An 8,582-nucleotide genomic window follows, 5' to 3' on the forward strand; every position below is an offset into this window, starting at 1 on the left:
TTTTTTCTCGCTTTCCCACTGGAGCGCCACATACTATATACTTTCTCCCATTGGAACTTGCGCAGCGCGGTTTCGCTGGCGGCAGCGGCTGTGGCCCGCGTGGGTGAAGCGAGCGCTCTTATCTCCTTGGCCTGCAGCGCTTCGACTTTGCTTCCATCATCACTGTTTGTAACCGGCGTCTGGTTGCGATGCAAAAAGCGAAAAAGACCGATCAGGCTGCGGTAGGAAATGAAATGGCGCAGTAATTGTCTCACATCTCGCTGGAGACCGGAATCGCGCCGTAAGGGAAAGGAGTAAGGTTGCAAATGGAATTTGCAATTCAGGCAATGAGGTAGGTGGCAAACAGTCTCGCCCATAAAGCTCTGTCAAGGAATCCATAAAAAAAAGTACCTCAAGATGGAAAAAGTCTTCAGAAAAACGGTGCTCGATCATTTCAGTACCCTGTGGAGTGCGCCCCACAAGCCACGTGTCACCAAGGGACTGAGAAGATCCCAGGCGACTCAACTACATCGAATTCGCGCAGCCTCTGCTCACACTCCTGCCTGAATGCATAAGACGGGCATGGCATCATCTCCGCTATGGTCTTTATGTAGTGTGTGCGGGGATATCGAACATTATATTATGTACTGCCCAGAGTACCACGCGTGAAGGTATGTGATGTCCGCTCCCTTCAAGAAGACAGGAACCGGTCACAGTACAGTTCAGGACATTCTCTACCCGAGTGGAAACCAGACATGCAGAAGGGAGGCTGCACGCCTTCTTTTTACATTTCTGCAGGACACTGATCTTGTTTCTAAATGGTGACAGCAGGAACGGGCTATGGTCTACTGTCATTGAATGTGTGCGTAGATGGTGTCTTCTGGAGTGGACTGTGTTATACTGTGATCACGTGAATGTGTGTATGGATTCTGGCACTGCAATGGACTATGTTCTACTGTGACTGAATATGTGCATAGATGGTGACTTCTGGAGTGGACTTTGTTCTGCTGTGAGTGAATGTGTGCATAGATGGTGACTGTGGGAGTGCATAGCGGGGTAGATACGACAGATTTTAAGGCATTATTAACATAGAAGTGACGCTATGGTGGAGCAATTGCCGGCAGAATAAGCAAGGCTAATCCCACCTGTAGCATATACAACTCAACTAAGATTGAAAGAAGAGAGACAGAGGTGCCGTAGTGGAGAGCTTTGGAATAATTTCGATCACCCGGGTGTCTTTAACGTGCGCGAAATTTCCAGTAGCGAGCGGCATGCCAGATGCCCAGGACTTACCTATTTCTAGCCTTCTCTCCGCGCAAGCCGCCTCGCAAGGTCGCCATAGAGTTACTTGGAGGGAAAGCAGACGGCCTTGAACTTCTTCCACCATGAACGCCCGAGGCATGCCGGGAAGATGTCAGCATCGTATTGACTACTGATGGCTTGTTGACTATGCTACGGAGTGAAATATTTGGTTTTCAGATTTCGTTTACACGTGCGCTTCGTGGTGATGCAGTTATCCAACTACGCACCTTGTTAATTTAAGTAAGATCCGAGGCATCCGAAGGCGCTCGAAGTGAGCTGAGCACAGTTTCCGGTGCCTGCAAGCCAGCTGAAGTCCGTTCGCCCCAATCGCTTGGAGCGATTTACGCAGCAAGCTGGCTTTTTCCAGCAGAAGCCTGTGCTACCTGTGCATTGAAAGATGAAAGAAGGGAACACGGTTTTTTGGGAATTAAAAACTCAACAGTGTGCTGCTGTGACCACTCTGCACATTTCTCGTAGGAGACTCGGATGTACGAATAGCGCAAATTTAGTACTTCGACAAGCCCAACATTATGTTAACCGTACTCGTCGAGGATTACGTTTGCTTCATTTCGAAGACTGGCGCTGGCCGCGCATTGCATGCAGGAACAACTTCTACTTCATGAATTAATTCACGCAAATACCCGCATGTTTCACTTGTCAGCATGAACAGGGCAGTCACTTACGGGTACGACAGGTTTCCGCTTTCTAATTCATATTTTTCTTGGTAGAATCTGTGAGCGCAGCGCCAGGAAATGCCGAGAGCCGGCACTCAGTACATGCAAACTAGTTTCTCATAGAAAAACGAGGGAGCGAGGGTTCGGGCAAGTTTCTCATGGCACGAACCATGTAGCCTATGCTCGAACATGGGGCGCGAACCTGCAATAGCAGACGACACTAATGACAACAGTAAATGCTAAGGCTTTCATTTGGGCTAGTTGGTTGTAGCTGTGAAACATAAGGACTAGCACATACACAGACAGGGACCAAAGCAAGAGTAAGAAACAGGACACCCGCGGGTGTCCTTTCTCATACTCTTACTTTGGTCCCTGTCTGTGTATGCGTTAGTCAATATGTTTGACACCAATGAAACGTTTCTGTTTGTCAGAACGCGAAAACGGAAGCTGCTACAGTGTACTATTCTAAGCGTTAGGAATTGTTTTGAAAGAATATTTACTCTGAAGAGTGTGCCTGTTAAACGCAAAAAAAAAAAAAAAATCCGCGGTTCACAATATTTGGCGGCGAGACGGCCCTCTCTCGCCATGGGCACATTAGGTGCTCGTTTACGCGTCTGATTTCCTGCTCATTTATTGCAGTGCACCATAATCATAGTTTATTACAGGATATATTGACTGTAAAGCAACACTTCTTTTGCAAAATAGTATTTGCGATTGGATTGGATTGGAAAACATTTATTGTCAGCACCTTATGTGGGCGCTATACTAGATGGCCTCGAGCCCGTGGTTCTCGGCGATCTTGTGAGCCCACTCAGTGGCCCGGACTTGTGTCAACGGGTCTGAGCTGGCCAGTATAGCCTCCCACCACTCTATAGAGAAGGGACTGGTAGTAGGTCCGGCAGTGGCGGCGCCTTTTTGCGGCTCCACAGAATGTGGTCGTATCCGGCTATCTCGCCGCATTCTTTGCAAGTTGGATTGTATTGTGTCGGGGTACATGTGAGCTAGTTTTGACGGGCTAAAGAAGGCTCGCGTCTGGAGCCGACGCCACGTTACCTCCTGCCTTTTGTCGAGCTTCTTGTCTGGTGGTGGATATATCCTCCTTTCCAGTTTAAAGTGATTTGTGTAGTCGTGAAAGGATATGAATGCATCTCTCGTGAAATTGGTGGACTCAACCTGGCTCACTGCTCTGCTGATATAACCTCGAGCTATGCTGTGAGCCAACTCGTTTCCCCTGTTCCCCGAATGTGCCGGCACCCATATTAGTTCCACCTCTCTTTGGTTCCAGTCTTCATGCCTTAGGATTCGTTCTGTCTCCTTGGAGATCATACCCCTCGCGAAATTGTTTATAGCGAGTTTGGAGTCGCTAATTATGGTGACTGCTTTGGTGTTGACCATTGCCATGGCGATAGCCACCTCTTCCGCTGTCCCCGAGTTCTTTGTTTTAACCGAACCGCCATTAATGTTTCACCCGAGCCGTTCACGCCCACGACCACAAAGGAGTCGCCTTCCATTGTATTCCGCCGCGTCTACGTAGGCAGTGTATTCCAATCCTTCTAGCTTGGCTTCAAGGGCCTTTGCTCTTGCTCGCCTCCTGCCTTCGTGAAAATTGGTTTGGTTTGGTTTTTTGGGGAAAGGAAATGGCGCAGTACCTGTCTCATATATCTTTGGACACCTGAACCGCGCCGTAAGGGAAGGGATAAAGGAGGGAGTGAAAGAAGAAAGGAAGAATAGGTGCCGTAGTGGAGGGCTCCGGCATAATTTAGACCACCTGGGGATCTTTAACGTGCACTGACATCGCACAGCACACGGGCGCCTTAGCGTTTTTCCTCCATAAAAACGCAGCCGCCGCGGTCGGGTTTCGTGAAAAGCAGGGTGCATGTTTTTTGGAAGCGGTTTAATAGTGAGTGAGTTCCCCACTTCAGTCGGTAGTTTTGCCTGCGCGTTTTTTTTTTTTTCGGGATTCTATCACGTAGTCCTAGGTTGGCCACGATCTTACATCCCGTATGTGTGGTGGCGAGCCGTCTTAATTGTGTGATTAGATGTGCCGCGCACAGTTCCGCGATGGTGTTATAGATCCCAAGAAGTCTTTCCGTAGGGGTGCAGTGGGGTAGTCCCAGGGCTGCTTTATATGCCTGTCTTATGATCCCCTCTATTTTGTTCTTTTCCGCCAGCCCTAGCTTGAGATAGGGGATGGCGTATGTTATTCACAAAAGCCTGAACCATTCGGCCATTTGTATTTCTGCAGTCATAGTTATGCTTTATGGCTAACACTAGCCAAGCCAAGTACGATACCGTTGTCTTCCCGTCATTCCCGCGGTGGATGAAGCCATAGAGATTTTTACTATACTTAGAAACTCTATGAATGAGATTGCCCTTTAAGAAATTCAAATAGACGCTGGCGCCAGCTTTCCCTCTTGGTAGTATTTAGAAACTCTATGGCCAGGACCGTGCGCTGGGACGCGCTCGCCTTCGAGTGTGTTCGACAAAATCTCTATTCCTCTTTTGTCCCCGGCGGGCACGACGCAAACGCCCAGCATTAGCCAGCGAGATCTTACATTGCGTTCCATATATTTTCGACTGCGAGTGTACCGCTACGACAAGGAACTAACGATATATGACGTTGATATGTCGCAGTGACATATGAACTAAAGAGAAACCTTCATATGCTGAGACAGCGCTTCTGCACTCGAGCCTTTCCCGCTTCCACGCGCACCTTCGGCTGCGTTCGTTTGCGTCACCGAATGTGTTGACCCTTGGTGTGACGCGAAAGCTCTCTAATAACACCGTTTACAAGCGTAAGAAAACGGCAGCGCTGAGAGCTTGCCCGTATAGTGTCCTCCAGCTCTCAACGTCCTCAGTGCTCACTCTACGAAGCAGCATGCATCCTGTTCTTGCGCACTAAAAAGCTGAGGACCGCGTCCGGAGTTAACGGGCTGCTGTGCACTCCTCAGAGGCTGTTTACTCCGTCGAAATTTCCTGCGGATTTCAATGGAGTGTTTACTCTTGCTTCGCGGATGGGAGTTCACACAAAAGGAGTTCAACGAAGGATATACTCCCTCCATCAATGTAATGTTTCCCATATGCTAGCGCTGTGGTGCATACATATAGTGGTGGGACTGTCTGCTCCCAATTCAACGGTTGTCGCTTCTCAAATAAGCATGCGTCGATCGCTGGATGTGTTGACTGTAACGAGACTAGCAGATCGGCAGGGTGGCACAGCTCGACAAACGAGCGCTGTACTATTTCCGGGCGGCGATGTTAAAGGGACCCAGAAAGGGGGTCTCAATAAAGGTGCGATATGTCTGGGATGTTAAAAGAGGACAGTTCATAATTATCCTCCAGCAAGAATTATTTCAATGCGTTTTGTGGAAGCTGAGTTATATGCAGACAAAATTTGAACTTCCGCGTCTTCGCGCCTTTTCCTCTCCTCTCGCACGCCAAAACGGCGGTCCTCCGCCGGCTGCGGCGCGCGCGGAGTCAGAACCATCTAGACTAGGTGATTCTGGCGGAGTGGCCTTGGCCGCGGTAGCGCGTGACTTCTGCAATAATTTGGTGCTGTGGACCAATGATTACGCCCGGCTGTTGACGTCATTAGCAAGACGTGACGTCGTCTGCCAGGTTTTCGTGCGAAAGCCCGGCACCGCGCGTCGCCGCAAGGTGCGAAAGCGGGTATTTTTAAAAATGTAAATTTCCCGCTCGCTTTTGAGGTCTCGTACACCCCTTTCTGTGGCCCTTTAAGCACTCGAGTAAAAAAGTGGGTTTTACTTCTTCCTGTTGGTTTTGGTTTTAGCGCATCCTTAGTAATAATTATAGCTATACGGCTAAAGTAAGAGATGTCTCCTCGTCATTATGCCCCCACTGACGGAAGTCTTACATTAATTTCATATATTTGTTTCCAAATAACAATTTTGCGAGGAAGAATGCAACGAAAAGTCTGCCGAAATATATGCTTTGGTTCAAGCAAAATGCTTCCGCTAGGTGCCTCTGAAATGTCGGAACTTCTAAAGTCACTAAATAACTTATCCAGTGACTCTAGGAACTTCATGTTGCAATCATTTCGGGGCGAGAGCGCTCGGACGTGGCCCTAAGTGAAGGGGCATTGCCTTTGTTTTATGCTACAAACGAAAGCTATGTTGCTTACCACTCACAAACCTAAGAGGCGCCAGGAACTAATTGGATTTTTATCTTCCCTTTAGGAGTAGACGCAAATACGGCAAGGTTAAAGGGATCAAGAAACCGGTCTGCTATTCTGAAAAAAAAAAAGGGAAAATAAGCTTTTGAAAGCACTATTCCGGCCACAACCGGTGAATTAATGCCACTTAAGATCGCCGGGTTTCTCTAATTGCATTTAGCAGTACCCAAGCCTTCCTTTACGAAACTGCGCCATGCATTAGAAATAAACCGTTCCGACAGTGCCGAGAAGTAACTCGTCCAGCTCTCATCTCTAAGCTTTTCGATTCCCCTTTTGCAAGCAAACCTCTTTTGTCTTAACATCTCCTCCCCCATGGACTCCTCCTCCTCTGGGGGAGTATTGATACAGTACAGTACATGCATTAATCCCAGATTTATTCTTAGTTCACATCGTGCAGGAGCTGTAGGTATACTTACTACTCACTCAAAAAGATCTGAAGCAACTCCCTTAATTGTAAAAGCGTAAATGTCATGAACCAAGCTGAAAATGAAAGATCACGCTTCTGGGTAGTGCTGCCTTCCATTTCACTGTTATAGAATGCAAGGCACATTCAGGCTGCCGCCATCATGCTCTCCCCTCACACTGGACTTGATTGCACAACAGAATTAGCAGAAAACACACAAACGCAGAGAAGGAAAGCACAGGCAGCGTTAGACATTCAGCTAAGAATATTTGGAAAATGCAAAGCTTTGAGTCCTGATATAGAGCAATCTGACGAGTGTGCAGCAGAACGAGATCGCGTCGGATTCCGTGGTTTGAGACGCTGTAGCATTTTTATAATGGCTTCTGGTTTATGGTGACCCCGAAGCGACTCGGGCTGTAGGGGACACCGTAGCGAAGGGCTCCGGAAATTTCGACCACCCGGGGTTCTTTAACGTGCACTGACATCGCACAGCACACAGCCTCTAGAATTTCGCCTCCACTGAAATTCGACCGCCGCGGCCGGGATCGAACCCACGTCTTTCAGGTCAGCAGCAGAGGCATTGTTCTTCAAGGCCCGGAAAAAAAGACAGACAGTTCAGCTTGAAGAGCAACAGAATGTAACTGGCATCCCACACGTGCGGCGTTTTTTTTTTAACTGGAAAGTCAAGGGTGTATATCCCAAGGTGATGCAGCGCTCATCTGGTGAACTTTTTTTTTTTTTACAGCGACAGCTGTTAAGCGCCACGTTTGCCGTTTCTGGGGAGTCGCCGAAGAACATATATACGTCATGACGATGCGTCACGCTCATTGCTCCGAGCACAATCACGTCACTTGTGACGTCATTAGTTCCCTTTCCCTCCTCCAATTCCTATCCTCTCTTCTATTTCGCACCACACCAGCTGTCGCTGAAAATCATAATGATGCCAATTTAAACGTCCCGTCAATCTTTTTTTAAATCTCAGCAATGCACAGTCGCTCCCGCCTTCAGCACCACCGACTTGCATATGCTCTGGGAACTACGCTGCATTCGCGCGATATAAAACAGAATGAAGAATGGATGGCATTCGCTGCGTTCGGCTGTTTCAACTCGCGTTGAGGTATAACATCGTCCGCACATTATTTCACATAATTCATACCCTTTTGAAGTCCAATACGTCACGAACGAAAACCGTCTGGATGCGTAAGCCCGTATTGCGCGTCTCCAGTAAACACAACTCCCGAGCGGAGTCACCCCAAAACCGTGCCCGCTTTTACCCCTCTACCTTCTAGGTATAACGAACGCCTCGAGTTCCAGCGTCTTCAAAGGAGACACTTTCCTCCACCTCGTAGGAAATTAGACACCCCAGATGCCGTCTCTTGGTGGCAGATACAGACGAACACATTTCCAAACCTCCATAGACTACATCTCATACACCCAACATTATACTCCGACACCTGTCCCTGGTGCCAGGCCCACCCTACACTCTTCCACATTTCGTGGGGATGTGGGGCCAAACCAAACACTCTACGGACGGAAAACACGTCTTTTGAGTGGTGGGAGGCGCTACTGACCAGTGATAACCTGGAGTACCAATGGGCCTTCATACAATAGGTGCACAGGGCAGCTCAAGCCAAAGGAGCCCTGGAATAAGCCCCGCCCATAAGCTCGCCCAACTCCCCTTCACTTAACGTTTTTCCTCCTCCTCCCTCAAGTGTTCTACACATGTGGGTTTGTTGGTCCTGCATAACATCTGTAAACGAGTTTCATGTCCACAGACATTTGTTTTTAATGCCCCAGTGAGCATTGTCACAGCCACATCACAGTTCTTCGTACTACGGAAGCGTTTGTTATAAGTGCAACCGCAACCAATCTTCTTGGCTATATGCTAATCGTATGTCATGAGGATACAGTGCGTTTAAATAAATGTAGCACTTAAAGGTCTACAAAGTAGCTCAACGCAATTTCTGTTCAAGACCCCATAAAGACGCTCGAGAAATCACCTAGTCACGACAAAGCAGGGGGGCAAAGTAAA

This window comes from Amblyomma americanum, chromosome 7 (genome assembly GCF_052857255.1).
Source record: "Amblyomma americanum isolate KBUSLIRL-KWMA chromosome 7, ASM5285725v1, whole genome shotgun sequence".
Lineage (NCBI taxonomy): Eukaryota > Metazoa > Arthropoda > Arachnida > Ixodida > Ixodidae > Amblyomma > Amblyomma americanum.